At 36.5% G+C, this 16,918-nt stretch overlaps 1 protein-coding gene across 4 annotated transcripts in view; it reads right to left on the bottom strand.

The window, feature by feature from the left end:
• BDNF (brain derived neurotrophic factor) overlaps window positions 1-16,918 on the bottom strand; it is an 85,343-nt gene that overhangs the window by 34,818 nt on the left and 33,607 nt on the right. Inside the window, exon 1 of one of the 4 annotated variants that reach the window (XM_063438846.1) lies at window positions 16,165-16,479. The exons of 1 other annotated variant lie outside the window; for it this stretch is intronic. The gene's annotated coding sequence lies outside the window, so the exon portion shown is untranslated. Of the gene's footprint in view, window positions 1-14,919; window positions 15,070-16,164; window positions 16,480-16,918 lie in introns of those variants that run through there. 2 more of the 4 variants (XM_063438847.1, XM_063438849.1) reach the window with 2 other exon arrangements.

Below are 16,918 nucleotides of genomic sequence, written 5' to 3'. Positions count from 1 at the left end.
TACAAGTTGAAGACAGCACTCAAAGCATCGAAAGAATCATAATTTGTGTGCAATCATAAAATAAGGCCAACTGGATATTTAGCACACAGCAGTTGCCCTAAAACGTTCACACGGAGTTTAAACATGTATCTGAAACAAAGTTTTCATGAACACTACACTGAAGTACCACATTCTAGAGATTACGTGTAAGGAGCATATAATTATTTGGGGTTTCTGTCGAGAACTCAATGCTGTCTCTCTAACGTTTGAATTTCACTTGCAGATTCACAAATAGCATCATGTGCGTTTCCTGTTCAAGTATCGTAGAAACTAGAAAACGCATACAAATTAAATATTCAGATTAATTTGTATCTAGTATAGCTTTCTATAAGAGCTTGTAGGACTTGTGTGAGTAGGGATACCTTCAAGAAACTTAAAAATAAAATAAGGGTAGTAAAATAATATCAAAATATCATCTCCCCTCTAGCATGCAGAGTTTGTGGGCTGCATCCTCAGGGTGCCATTCTTGAAAGATAACGATCAACTGGCGGGCCAATGGAATGCATGTTATTCAAGTAGTTATAATAACACTAAGGTCTCTGTTCAACATAGGGTGCACAGACCCTGGCTTCTCCCACAGCCAACAGCAGTGTAGAAAAATGGAAATGTCTAGCACAAAATTTTATGCCCACATTTCTAATAAAGTGTTATTCAAGTAGTGCAGGAATGAGGCAGTTGGCAGGTATTTTGTAGGCCTTATACTAGCCCAGCATTGTGTTGGCTGGGCTGGTGACCCATATTCTCAGTACTCCCCAGGGCTAGAAAGCCTCCTAGGATTTTTAACATGGAGACGACTTAACCTGATGCCAACCAGTCTGCTTCAGTGAGAGTAGGACCATCCACAGAGTGATTTGTAATATGTAAGAGCAATTAAAGACCATTGGTTTGTATTTTCCACCAGTCCAAGAGTTGCTATGCCAAATTAAGTGAGTAGTATTTATTTTGCACTCCTTTGCACTCTTCACAAGACAACATAAAGAAGATGAGGCAACTCTACATGGATTTCCTTCTTTAAATGTAGAAAAAAAAAGAAAATGTGTCCATCCACCAGTGGAATTGAACCCAAAAGTGTCTCAGAGTCTCTGGCAAAGAGCCAATCCCGTTTGACTTGATAACATGACTTCGAGGAAATTGGTGAGTTCATTTGCAAATTTCTTTCTGAATTAACCGACGGGTATTTGTTTTCAAGGTAACACTAATATGCACAAGGTTAAGAGAAATAAAAAAAAAAACCTCTGTCTGAAAGATTGAGTATACCCACTTGAAAGGATCTTTTCATTTCTGATTATACTCCTGATTAAATGAAGACAGGAATAGTTAGCAGATATAGTACAATAAGCAGGATTAGCTAGTCTGCTGTGTGTTTGGGCCTCATTGTCCGATTTGTTCCAGCTAGCACATGGACATCATTTTGTTACTTGTCTATTGCTTTGGAAATCTTTCATATCAGGTGACTTACAAAGTTAAAACTTGCATAAGTCGCAAACTGATCAGCTCAATATTACAAAAGAGCAAAATTCTTAAAAGAACTTCAAATTTCTTTTGGAAGCTCCAAGTCAGAAGTATATGAAAAGAGGTCAGTCCAAGGCATGTTCAAACACTTGTATGATCCATTGTGATATTTGAATTTGATTTGTTACCTTACACATATGTACACATTATGAACAGATGCAAAGTAAGATTATACTGGGTTTGAAGAAACAGATGGTTCAGTCGGTATTATTTAGTTAAAGATTCAGCTATTTCACCAGGTGTGCTACAAAGGAGACCAATTTTAACCTATTATAGACCAGTGTTGGTCAATGACATGACAAGTTGGTCTGATCTGTGGAGATCCTACTCTACTGTGGATGTCCCTTTTGATTTAACTTTAACAAGGATCTATGAACATATAGGACATCCCTTACTATCATGCCATTATCAGGGTACTACGGACCATTCAGGCGATGGCATGGGTTGCTATTGGTTTATTACAAGTTAATCTCTGTTAGAGTAAAAAAACAGAAAGACTACATCCATACAAGGAGCATAAAAAATGTTTGATATGATGTCCATCAAACACCAAATGGGTATATGTAATAATAAATCGAAAGTCTTCAGAGAAAGCTGGGATCATAGAAAAAAAACACCTGACATAATCTCCACACATCAAGTTTGGATATGTATTCGGATATTTGCCTTGATACGTCTACGTGGCCATTTCATATTCTTCTGTGTCAAGATAATAAGGGCACACTCTCCCAGCTTAGGTATTGCAACTAAAGATCACTTAAAACTAGTATACAAGATAACAATTTGCAAAGAAAAACTTAAATAATGACAAGGTAGCAAATCTCTATTTGTGTCACAGGTATTTACATATTTTTAAGTACTCATAGTGAATGCATTTTAAAAGTAACATAGATTTAATTCTAGTTTTCAATATCTGTCTTTCTATTGGAGAAAAGGGAAATGTAAAGACCACAAAACAAGAAATATTTTTCAGTTCACAACACATAGTAGTTCTGCATCATCTCAGCTGTCCGCAAAGCATGAAATGTGTTAGTCTGGTCTCCATTCGTTGTTTTGGCTGTCCTACAAGGCTCATCTGATGACAGCTGTATCAATTAGAGATGCCTAGATTACAGTGTAATTTGACAAACTGATGATAACTCTGTTGCCATGGGAAACCAAACATTTATTATGCAAATCAAACCCAGGGATAGGAAACCTTTGGCTCTCCAGCTGTTATTCCACAATCCACATCATGCTCAGCACATGCATCGATAATGCCTAACCTAGAACAATTCTGTCTTAGCACTAAGTGTGGATCAGTCAAGCGGAAAATGCCATTAGGTTCTAAAAAAAAAAACTGCATAAAAATGTAGTTGCCCAAAAACAGTATTTTTTCATAACTATAGCGTTATGAGTTTAAAATCAAGGTAACACTTTCATAATAACCAACTTTATTCAGGTAGGAAATAAACACAAAATCAATTATCTATAACTAAGTCACACCACAGCTTCTTACTATCAGATGGATCAAACTACCTTGCAAAAAGGCACCTGCTTCCACTGCCTCAAACAAATAACTGCAATTAATATTGTCACATGTAATTCAAGTGTGACAGAACACATTAATGCCTTCGAACATGATGCTAGTTTTATTGTGCAGAGCAAGCACCTGATTGTCATCTTGTTGAGAGACCTACATGAATGTGACCATAAGGATATCATTTAAAGTTTAATTGAAAGACAGGGAGCATCATGGCAAATATTGTTCTCAACATGTCTCACAGAGCTTAGTTAACCTCTAGACAGGAAATAGAAATTAAGAAGAAAAAAAAAAGATAGCAGTATACTAGAACATAAAATGTCTGGTCCTACCAGGGTGCCTACAAAGAGACAAAGTAGCGTCCTATGAAACAAGTAAGTGTAGTAAGGAATGAGCAAATGTGTATGGATAAGAAAAGTACAAAGAAGTTCAAAGTGCAAAGAAATAAGAAAACAAGTCAAAGGGACACCAGAAAATAGGAAATGTAAATAAAAGCTAATCTGGCATAAATTACCAATGACACCTAAAATGAAAGCTATATTGGCCATAGGAGAACCAGTTGAGGGCATGGTAACATGACATGTTCAACAGGCTATTGATTGGCATTATACAGGTAACACCAGGTTGTCTGTAAGTGGTGTTGAACTACTGAGAAACTGGAACAAGTATTTGAGAATGGACGAGCCCCAAGGAGGCATATGAGGTAGCAATATGGAAGTACTCGGCACCTGGAAGGATGTACTCAACATCTGAGGATGCCTGTGACATGCTAAAGGTAAAAAAGGGCATTCTGGGCTGGATGTAACCCCAAGTCTTTAATACATTATATAGATAATTCATTTACAAAAATAGATGCAAAACTAAATTTAAAAAAAAGATATGCACTAGACTTGTATATGGTGGACAAATTTGGTTCGGCTGAATCATTTGGACCGAAGAAAAAATAAATATTCTGTTGATGTGGCAGTTCAGCTCAGACTGAATATCTTCTATCTTCCATGCAAACTATCCAAGAAAATGATTTGGGTGAACGGGAGGGCATGAAAATCTGCCTTGTGTAGTGTGCTGCCATGTGTATATATATATGTGTGTGTGTGTGTGGCCATTCTATATTTACTGAAGCTAATTTTGGTCAAAATTCACCTGTCATAATTCTAACCTAGTAAATACAGGTTATTTTTAATGTTTGCTTAATTTTAGTTTACAGATATGAATTTAAGCATTCGGTCTGGCTGATCTCTGGTTTATTTATTTATTATTTATGTATTGTTTTAATTTAGCTATTTGATTTAGTAACTGTCCCTTAACCATTAATCGTGGTTTTTTTTTGGAGTGCAATGGAACAGCGAAATATGAACAACCAAACCAGTTCACCCATTATCCAGTTTACTGTCTTCGTGAATTGGTCATATGGCTGTTCAGAGTTATGAAATTCAGACCACCTGCAAATCACTCAGAGTTCCGACAAATTGTGATTCTGCTGAAAATGGAGGCACAAGTCTAATAAGCATTTTCTGCTTTTTTTGTTCAAATTCCCAGACATTAAATCTCTCGAGCTCTGCCCATACCAGGAAGTAGCTTGTCCAATCAGGAGTCACTGGTTTGGGTCTATGGAGTCTGAACTGGTACATATGTTTAATCCAGCCCTTCAAGGGCTAAAGAGCTAATAGGGCCCTTGCTGCTTAGCTGTCTGTATCAATTTTGATATAACGTGTCTCTGCCCTAGTAAATATTATGGATCTGGCAACACTACTCATTAATGGCATATTAGGCTGCATTAGGTATGTTACCTTCACTCTTTGTTGTGTACTGTAAGCTGTTCAGGTTAAAGCATGCAGAGTTTAGAGTTGTGATTATTTTCACCATAAACAGCTACCTATGTTGCTATTATGCTATGTGAAAAGAATTAACAAGTAATCAGCTGTACATTACAAATACAAGGGAGTTACAATGCATCAAAAGACTATATTGACATACGTAATATTTTACCATATCGTTGTCAAGCGTCTGGACTTTTCTTACTGAAAGAGTCAAGGCACTGCATTGAGATAGAGCTGTAGGATTTCTTTTCAAATCCCCCTTTCAGGAGGCAATTCACAGTGTGACATAACTAAGAGTGCTTATTTGGGACTTGTTAGGCAAGATCATTCAGTCTCGAAATTGAACAGCAATTTTCTAACAAAGGACTAAACTCAAGGCTTATCACAATCATTTGAAAACAAATAAAGGATAGTAATTACATCATTAAGCGGATATGCCCACTTACTTGGGATTCTCGGCTAAGGGCACAGAAACATTGTAAATTCAGATGGAAAGCACAGATTGAAGTTTGCATTTGCAATGTAAATAAATCAACACAGAGCACGCAATTGCATCAAGATATTCTTTTCTTATTATTCCTGAAACTGACAGTTGAGTTTGCTCTATTGCAATAAGTTCTGTTTACATTCTGGATGTTTTGTCTAGACTCCTTACAGGGGCTGCAGACAAGAAAAATTATTCCTTGAATCCTGGTTAGCTCCACTCTTAGACAAAAAGTATGCACAATAACTGGATTCCTGTATTACAAGTGTACAATAAAACAGGGGTCTGTCACTTTATTAGTGCACCTGTCACTATGGTTCTTAAATATTCAAGACGTAGCGTTGACTGTAGCAGCCCTATAGTATTTCTAGCACCCGTAGAAAGAGACACTTTCTATTTACTTTAAGTTTAGGGTTCTGTCATTTTGCTCCAGTGCTTGTAAATTGGGATATTTTCCCGTTAACTACTTCTGTCTAATTCACATCTCCATGGATTATGTTGGTGCTTTGTATACAATCAGATACAGGAAGAACAAGCCTTCATTATTTGGTCTTCCAGATATGTGATGATGATGATGGTAAGCTGAAAAGATTGAGCTTATTTTATTTTGAGTTTTTCTACAAAAGCTCAATTGCAGATAAAAAAACTGCAATCTTCAAATTTTGCATCAGTTCATTCACCAAATGAAACAAATTGACTAAAAACCCATGTATTAATTGAACTCGAAAAGTTTTTACAAACTGCTCAAACACCAACACATGCATGTTATCAATACACACTTGATAGTACACATAGATTGATCTTTAAAAGGAAATTCAGGTAATGTGTCTGGTGCTTGAACCAGGTGAGCTACAACCTCCAGCTAGACACCAGTTAGTGTTGCGTGCATGTGCTTAACCATCGTTTGTTTAGAAAATAGGGGAAAGCTAGCTTTTCAACTTGACAGCAAGTTCTCCCAGGAGTGACGTGATCGTGAACTTGTGCTACTGTTTGTTGCACCACAGAAGATAAATCAAAAAGCTTGTTATTGTAGCACAGTATGTGAAATGCTCAGCAAGGTCTCTATCCAAGAGGCCTGCTGTAACTCGCAGAAGCAACAGATGCCAACAGTGGTCCCCAAATAAACCATCAACAAGATCTTATGTTCCATAGCTTTGTCTAATTCTTCCTACTCAAAACATGTATTTATACATATTATATTGGGATTTTTTTAATTATAGAGCTTCAGATGTACTTTGGCGTTCTTATTTTTGGACAAGACATTGACTGATTAATTAGTTAATAAGCGATTTTTGTAACTACCATTGTTAGTTGAAAGTATATGAAATATGGTTTCTGACTTGACTTGAGACTTAAGTGGTCGACCAGAAGATTTCTTATCCTTTGCTCCTGAAGACAAGCTGCCTTAGCGGACAAGATATATATGCACTGATCAGCCCCAAAATTAAAACCACCTGCCTAATATTGTGTAAGTCCCCCTCCTGCTGCCAAAAAAGCTCTGATGCATCAAGAAAGGGACTCCACAAGATCTCTGAATGTGTCCTGTGGTATCTGGCACCAAAAGATTAGCAGTAAATCCTTTAAGTCCTCCAAGCTGTGAGGTGGGACCTCCACGAATCGAGTTAGTTGTTACAGCACATCCCACAGAAGCTCAACGTGACTGAGATCTGGGGAATATAGAACCCAAGGCAACACCTTGAACTCTTTGTCATGCTCCTCAAACCATTCCTGAACAATTTTTGCAGTGTTGCATGGTGCAAAATCTTGCTGAAAGAGGCCATGGTCATGGAATACCATTGCCATGAAGGGGTGTACATGGTCTGCAACAATATTCAGGCAGGTTTTACATGCCAAAAGTAACATCCACATGAATGCCAGGACCCAATGTTTTCCAGCAGAACACTACCCATTGCCTCTGCAGGCCTGCCTTCTTCCCATTATGCTGCAATTTTTTCCCATGTAAATGAAGCACACACTCGGCCATTCACCTTATGTAAAAGGAAATGGAATTCATCAGACAAGGCAAATTTCTTCTATTGCTCCATCATCCAGTACTGACTCTCCTGTCCCCATTAAAGGTGCTTTCAGTGGTGGACAGGGGTCATCATGGGCACTCTGACTGGTCTACGGCTATGCAGCCCCATCTGCAGCAAACTGCGATACACTGTGTTCGGTCACCTTTCTATTATGGCCAGCAGGAAGTTCTTTTTAGCAATTTAAGCTACAGTAGCGCTTCTGTGTGGTCATACCAGATCGGCTAACCTTCGCTCCCCACGTGCATCAATCAGCCTTGGACTTATATTGCCCCATGACCCTGACACCAGTTCACCTGTTGTCCTTCCTTGTCCCCACTTTCGTAGGTACTACCCAGTGTATACTGGGAACACCCCACAAGAGATGCTTGACTCATTCATTAAGTCATCACCATTTGGACAGGGTCATAGTCACTCAGATTTTTTTAAGCTGCTCATTTTTCCTGATTCCAACACATGAAATTCAAGAACGGACTGTTCACTTGCTGCCTAATATGTCCCACCCCTTGACAGGTGCCATTGTAACAATATAATCAATGTTATTCACTTCACCTGTCAGTGGTTTTAATGCTGTGGCTGATCAGTGTATGTAAATTACAAAGTTATGTTTTTAAACTAAACAGATTATAAAATCAGCAAATTTACTATGCAACAGTATTTAGCATTTAAAATAGATGTAAGTATTACCCATATGAATGTTGGCGTGTTGGCGTGTTGGTGTGTTGCATTAAATTTAATTATGTCCTTGGATTAAAGCCAATTTGGATCGAGTTTCTTAGTATATTTCACACTCTTTCTTACCCTGCTTCTATAATTAAAACAAGCTATACTTGACTTTCACACATTCGAAAAAATGTTGATACAGTCCAAATTACTCATCTCTTCACCATTCTCCCTACCACCCACCCAGAGGTCACAGTTCATTGTCTCTAAAGTTCCTCTGCTGCTTCAAACCAGTAACATTTACATGAATATCCACAAAAGACAAAGATGGATCTCACTCAGCACCTCCTGAAAGGAGAATCATCAGGAATGTCTGCATACATTACGTCCCAGTTACTAGCAACATGAATAAGTAATGACTATTGATCTTGCTGTGGTAACAGTCTAAAAACTGCAACCTGTAATAGTAATATGCAGTTTTATTTATCAAGCGTCAAGAGGTTTACGAAGATAGATGATAATAATATCTATAATGGTAGCTTATGATGGACCCTAATATAGAATGAGAAGCATAACAAGAAAAGAGAAAAGGGACATGTCTGCTATTAAAAACTGACTCTACGGGAAATTTGGGCAACAGGTCGAATTGGAAAAGTGTCAAGAGAAATAGATATGTAACTAGTTATGGAAGAATGGAGGCAGATCACATTGTCTCATTATAGCTCTTGAATGTAATCAACCTTACATCTAACCCACTGCTTATAAAAACATGAGCACTTTCGAAATATCACAAGGTGCGTTATTTTACCTACACATTAGATGAAAGAATAGCTGTATGTCATCAATGTGACTTTCATCATTTTGGTAAATATTGATAAATGAAAGAACACAGAAACAAAAAAAACAAAACAAAAAGTCTATTTCTTAGAAAAAAAATAGAGAACAAATAAATATGGTAAATATAGAAAGGTCCTGGGATATTCCTATAGATGATGGGAGAAAGTCTTGAAATATGTATTCTCGCCTGTCCAGGCTTATAGACGCTAAATGATGGCCAGACTCCAAATGCATTTAAAAAGGTATATAAATAGAACTTAGATGATGCATAAACTACATTAAGGCTATTCTTAAGTTTAGTATAAGCACCATTCAGAACCATTTAGAATATGAAAAACAAAACAAAAAAAAACCCACAAGAGTACATTGTGTTTTTAGAATACCAATGATGTTACGAGAGACACAAACGCAATGTGTGAAATTCAAATAATTGTAATAAAATGGGTCAAAAGTCACCGTATAATGTGTTTTGTAGAATGTCTCATATTTCCTATTATGCATATTGGGATGAAGAGTAATAAGACAAAGGCGTTTTGGTACTGGAATTACAATTATTTTAAACTGCATGGATTAAATTCCATTAAAGGTTACATGTTAACAAGTGCTGACTGCATTTCACCACACAGTTTGTGAGGAACAGAAAGCGTGACATCAGAAAATGTTAAGTAGAAGTTACATTTTGATGTCATTGTAGGCTATGTTCTTTAATCCCATGTAGTTATTGACTACGTATTCAGTACTTCACTTAACAATTTGGACAATCTATCCTTTTCTGATTTTGGTGCACTGGGACATAAAACCAACAAGTAACCAACAGAATAAATTAAGAAGGTTTCTCGAGCTTCTTCTTGCATCTGTCAGTAGAGTTATCAACTGACCTTTACATCCACCATAGACCAATTAGGCAAGTGGTCTAGCTCTGAACATATAACATGGAAGGCGCTTGTTATAGACCATCTATGACTTTCTAATGTATTGGGATACCCCTCCTCAAACTAGCACTTTATATTTATTGGTATATAATTAGTAGGAGGGGAAAAAAAACAATTAGGATGCAACATATACAATATAAAAAAAATCTTACCAATGCTATGAGCACATTCTCCCTGGTAATAATCAACATTAGCAAATTAATTTCAAATATATTTGAAAATCACATGTTTTAGAATACTACAACTCGAGACAGAGTCTATTTTTTAGAGCAGTGAAGGAACCTAGAGACGTGACAGTTTATCTAAAGATTGCCTGATGAAGTCGATATCAATAAATTATCAATATTCATACGTATCATACTATGTCAATGACATGTCTTATTTGGATCCACAGCAATACACACACACACACACACACACACACACACAGGAGAAGATTTCCAATTTGATCATTTAGGGAAGAACTCTACAATTTGCTTGTTCACTCTACACAATTCCTATGTTATTGAATAACTTCCTCACTATGACAATCAGAAATAAACCGGGTATCTATTTCAGGTAATGTCATAAGATGATAGGAGATATCAACCTGGGTGGAAAGAAACTGAATCCGTTTGTAATCGTGAAGTGTGACGATAGATATTTACTAAGCTGTGAAACATTGCAAAGATTTTACTTTTTTTTAAAACTATATTCACTGGAATCGACTTGTCAGTAGAGAAACCACAAAATATATGGCTTGAAATCTCACCGCCTTTTTAGCTTAGTGAAGACAAGTGCTGAAGCAACATTTGAACTCAACTCCTACATTATTCACAAAGGAAAAAGGTTATTTTTTATGCGCAAGAGCATCTTTTTACAAAATTGCCTCGTAAGCCATAAGAAAGCTACAATAGCCTGTTGGAAACCCATTAGACGTTTAATAGCAGGAGTTCAGTTGTTGACCAGTAGAGGGCCCCCTCTTACTACTTTAACTCAAGATTAAAAAAAAAAAACAACCCATAAGGTTATCATGAATGGTTTTTTTTTTCCCAGATGGCACAGAAAGCCTCACATTCTTCAGATTTGCAGGTATCCTATGAGTCCCCCCCTCTCCATGCCCGCCCCTACACACACACATACACCAGTCCCTTTGGTTTGAACAGGTCTGTAGCATTTACTTTCACTAGAATGTTTAAAGAACTTTGCATTACAGCTAAGGAACCTTCAACACATGTGCATTGATCAAGAAATATACATATGCAGCCAACACTGGGATTGAGAACAGAATAGGAAATGCACAGGAATTGAGAGCAGGCATCTCCTTTAACCATTTACAGGGACACACACACACACACACACACTCTCTCTCTCTCTTTTTTACATTTATGGTGAAATAAAGATTCATTTCCAGGCTGCACATTCGTTTCATGATGAAACCTTAGACTGATTTGTACAAACCTTAATATAAAGACACATTAACCTTTTCAGTGCCAGCACAGGATAGTGTCATAGTGTCATGTTGTTGTCACCCTGACAGCAATGTTCCAAATGACTTCAAACCAAGCTCCAGGGAGACAGCAGCTAATTGCTAGGTAAGAGCTAGAAGTTTAACTCTTGGTGTGACAGATGCAGAGACCGACATGGGGCAAGCAAGTCTCTTGGACTCCAATGGTTAACACGACAAAGCCAAGCGAGAGTTATTGAAACAAAACAAAACATATACATTCTATCTCTTGCTTCTGAAAGCGAAACAAACAATAAACAAAACAAACACTATGCAGTGTCTGGAATAGCATGGTCCCCTGTGTTGTAGAATTATTCCAAATACTTTTGCTGAACAGACTGGAAGGAATTTATAACAGACAGTCCTAACTCAGATCAGACAAAAAGAGTTTGCCACTAATCCCAAAGAAAATATCATTTTTTAAATTCAATTTCTTTATTTACCCCAGTTACACAAGAGAGTAAACCCCCAAAGAGACCAGTCTATCTATAGAGTAATCCCTCTATCTATCGAACAAAACACCTATCTATAGAGTAATCCCTCTATCTAACAAAACACCTATCTATAGAGTAATCCCTCTATCTAACAAAACACCTATCTATAGAGTAATCCATCTATCTAACAAAACACCTACCTATAGAGTAATCCCTCTATCTAACAAAACACCTACCTATAGAGTAATCCCTCTATCTAACAAAACACCTACCTATAGAGTAATCCCTCTATCTAACAAAACACCTACCTATAGAGTAATCTCTCTATCTAACAAACCACCTACCTATAGATTAATCCCTCTATCTAACAAAACACCTATCTATAGAGTAATCCCTCTAACAAAACACCTACCTATAGAGTAATCCCTCTATCTAACAAAACACCTACCTATAGAGTAATCCCTCTATCTAACAAAACACCTACCTATAGAGTAATCCCTCTATCTAACAAACCACCTACCTATAGAGTAATCCCTCTATCTAACAAAACACCTACCTATAGAGTAATCCCGCTATCTAACAAACCACCTACCTATAGAGTAATCCCTCTATCTAACAAAACACCTATCTATAGAGTAATCCCTCTATCTAACAAAACACCTATCTATAGAGTAATCCCTCTATCTAACACCTACCTATAGAGTAATCCCTCTATCTAACAAAATACCTACCTATAGAGTAATCCCTCTATCTAACAAAACACCTACCTATAGAGTAATCCCTCTATCTAACAAACCACCTACCTATAGAGTAATCCCTCTATCTAACAAAACACCTACCTATAGAGTAATCCCGCTATCTAACAAACCACCTACCTATAGAGTAATCCCTCTATCTAACAAAACACCTACCTATAGAGTAATCCCTCTATCTAACTAAACACCTACCTATAGAGTAATCCATCTAACAAAACACCTACCTATAGAGTAATCCCTCTATCTAACAAAACACCTATCTATAGAGTAATCCCTCTATCTAACTAAACACCTATCTATAGAGTAATCCCTCTATCTAACTAAACACCTATCTATAGAGTAATCCCTCTATCTAACAAAACACCTACCTATAGAGTAATCCCTCTATCTAACAAAACACCTACCTATAGAGTAATCCCTCTATCTAACTAAACACCTATCTATAGAGTAATCCCTCTATCTAACAAAACACCTATCTATAGAGTAATCCCTCTATCTAACTAAACACCTATCTATAGAGTAATCCCTCTATCTAACTAAACACCTATCTATAGAGTAATCCCTCTATCTAACAAAACACCTACCTATAGAGTAATCCCTCTATCTAACAAAACACCTATCTATAGAGTAATCCCTCTATCTAACTAAACACCTATCTATAGAGTAATCCCTCTATCTAACTAAACACCTATCTATAGAGTAATCCCTCTATCTAACAAAACACCTACCTATAGAGTAATCCCTCTATCTAACAAAACACCTACCTATAGAGTAATCCCTCTATCTAACAAAACACCTACCTATAGAGTAATCCCTCTATCTAACAAAACACCTACCTATAGAGTAATCCCTCTATCTAACAAAACACCTACCTATAGAGTAATCCCTCTATCTAACAAAACACCTATCTATAGAGTAATCCCTCTATCTAACAAAACACCTACCTATAGAGTAATCCCTCTATCTAACAAAACACCTACCTATAGAGTAATCCCTCTATCTAACAAAACACCTACATATAGAGTAATCCCTCTAACAAAACACCTACCTATAGAGTAATCCCTCTATCTAACAAAACACCTACCTATAGAGTAATCCTTCTATCTAACAAAACACCTACCTATAGAGTAATCCCTCTATCTAACAAAACACCTACCTATAGAGTAATCCCTCTATCTAACAAAACACCTACCTATAGAGTAATCCCTCTATCTAACAAAACACCTACCTATAGAGTAATCCCTCTATCTAACAAAACACCTACCTATAGAGTAATCCCTCTATCTAACAAAACACCTACCTATAGAGTAATCCCTCTATCTAACAAAACACCTACATATAGAGTAATCCCTCTAACAAAACACCTACCTATAGAGTAATCCCTCTATCTAACAAAACACCTACCTATAGAGTAATCCTTCTATCTAACAAAACACCTACCTATAGAGTAATCCCTCTATCTAACAAAACACCTACCTATAGAGTAATCCCTCTATCTAACAAAACACCTACCTATAGAGTAATCCCTCTATCTAACAAAACACCTACCTATAGAGTAATCCATCTATCTAACAAAACACCTATCTATAGAGTAATCCCGCTATCTAACAAACCACCTACCTATAGAGTAATCCCTCTATCTAACAAAACACCTACCTATAGAGTAATCCCTCTATCTAACACCTACCTATAGAGTAATCCCTCTATCTAACAAAACACCTACCTATAGAGTAATCCCTCTATCTAACAAAATACCTACCTATAGAGTAATCCCTCTATCTAACAAAACACCTACCTATAGAGTAATCCCTCTATCTAACAAAACACCTACCTATAGAGTAACCCTCTATCTAACAAAACACCTACCTATAGAGTAATCCCTCTATCTAACAAAACACCTACCTATAGAGTAATCCCTCTATCTAACAAAACACCTATCTATAGAGTAATCCCTCTATCTAACAAAACACCTACCTATAGAGTAATCCCTCTATCTAACAAACCACCTACCTATAGAGTAATCCCTCTATCTAACAAAACACCTACCTATAGAGTAATCTCTCTATCTAACAAACCACCTACCTATAGAGTAATCCCTCTATCTAACAAAACACCTACCTATAGAGTAATCCCTCTATCTAACAAAACACCTACCTATAGAGTAATCCTTCTATCCAATCCATTCTATCATTCCCATCTTGCAGTACAAAGGCTTCCTAGCTAATACAATAAAGAACACTCCCTTTTACAAGAAAAAAAGACATACTGGAATGATTTTTCCAAACAATACAGAGCCTGCAGCCATAGGAAAAAAAAAACTACAAAGTTTTTTATGATCAAAGAATGCTAAACTCCAATGAAAAGACCCTTAATATTTCAATAATAAATGCACCATGTCCTACCTTTTGTCTCTTTTTTTTTTTTTTTGTATTTTATTTTAAATGAAGGTAGGTAGCAAATAACTTGTTGAAAGTTACACTCTGCAGAATCATCTTCCCATGCTGGAGATTAGAAAGCAGATTCATGCTGTAGCTGAGTGCCTGGCAGGCAGATCCAGTTTCTCATGAAATCTTCATGAGGAATATCAAGATGCTGTGCTCTCCCTTCTGTGTCTCTGTGTCTCTCTGTGTAGAGCTCCTACAGACCTGCTGGTTGAGTTTAGCAAGTCGTTTAGACCAGAATGTCTTAGCTTTTGTCAGTGAGAAATTATTTAGATCCCAATTTGTACCTCTATTGGTCAAACTTCTCTGCACTCCACACAACATGCTGTGTATTTAAAGAGACAGAGCACCCCCCTCTCCCCCCCCCCCCCCCCAGCAACACACATCATAAAACAATAATGCCAAGTGCAAAACGACTTTACTCAAACATTAGTACATACACAACTTTCCCCTTAATTTATAAAACAACCAAGACTCCAGGATCTGCTAGTGATATGTAGAAATGTTAAATCATTTGGAGCATTGTGCATTAATCCATTGTGCACTGACTTGGCTAGCCATCAAGATACAAATTCTGCCAAATGACTCTATAAGCAGGTGGAAGGAACATTTTAAGAGATAATTAATTAGTTACAGAAAAGTGACTGGTACATTGTTTACTGTTAGAATTGTACCTATTAGATTTTTATTTTCTTTTATAAACAATATTTTTGGTTTGTTTAAAAAAAAAAAAAAAAAGCAAATCGGGTTATGCAGAGAGAATGCATATAATTATTTATTTTTTATAAACAAATTTAAAAAAAAATGTTTGGATTTAAAAAAAAGATAATTTAGGTATACAAAAAAATCATATTAATTTAAATAAAATGAGTGCAGAATGACTGATATTTATGGCTCGTTTGAGCACAGTATATTTGTATCTTTAAATAAATGGTAAGAAAAAAATATTAGTACAGTAATGTAATCATAAAAAATGTACCCACCCTGACCTCTCGTATGAAGAATGCACTCAAGGCAATAAAACCATGTTTATTATTTATGAACATTTCAGACAATATAACACCGTTTTCTCAAAGAGGGAGAAAACTGCAGAAACGTAATTAAACAACAACAAACAAAAAGAATAATAAATAAACAAAACTCACTGTAAACATGCAATATATCCTATACTTCCCCAAACATAGAATAAAATAAAACTGGACCCACCTTTTCAGTTAGTACCTTGTCAAAGAAAACATCAACCCACTTGTATTTGGGGATCTCAGCTGAAACTCTGTAGACAGTATTTGTCTGTTCTCAATTTCTTTTCCAACTTCCTATGCAAAATATAGAGCTAAAGGGAATACACAATCTTGTTTTTTCTTCTGAGTTGCTGCAAAGATTTTTAAATTATTGATAGTGGAAACTGCATTGTGAGACTAAAGGCATCTCTTCATTAAATAGCTCCATTTGATCTTCGTGAAGAGAGAGAGAGATCTCATACTATTGTAACTCACTAGAGTTAGATACAAGCTGATCAGGCTTGTTCAGCTGTGAATGGATTGTGGGAGGGAATCCACTGGAGTGTGTGTCCTACACACTTTGACGTGGATTGTCATGTGATACCATCTCAGCCTCTTAAAAGACAAAATGCTGAATGAAATCTAAGCATCACTAAACCCCCTGCAGTAGGGATGGGTCTTTTACAGTAACCCTTTAACTTCTATATTTAGCATTTACCTGCAAAATGTAACACTTGTCACTTTTACTATGTTACATTACAAAGTAACTCATATGTGTCCTTCCTGCAAGTGTGAAAATAATGTGTTGTGTGACAGCTACAATGCCATCTATTTTTAGTGTCATTTACAAGATGTTGTATGATCTTAATTGATTTTCAATAAATAAATTAGATGTGTGGTGTTGTTTTGATTAGCTTAGGAAGTCAGGTGATAATTTCCCTGGGAGATATAAATGTATA

The sequence above is a fragment of the Pelobates fuscus genome, chromosome 12 (genome assembly GCF_036172605.1).
Source record: "Pelobates fuscus isolate aPelFus1 chromosome 12, aPelFus1.pri, whole genome shotgun sequence".
Classification (NCBI taxonomy): Eukaryota; Metazoa; Chordata; class Amphibia; order Anura; family Pelobatidae; genus Pelobates; species Pelobates fuscus.
The sequence above is the reverse complement of the archived record's forward strand: the minus strand, read 5'-3'. Positions and strand labels throughout refer to the sequence as shown.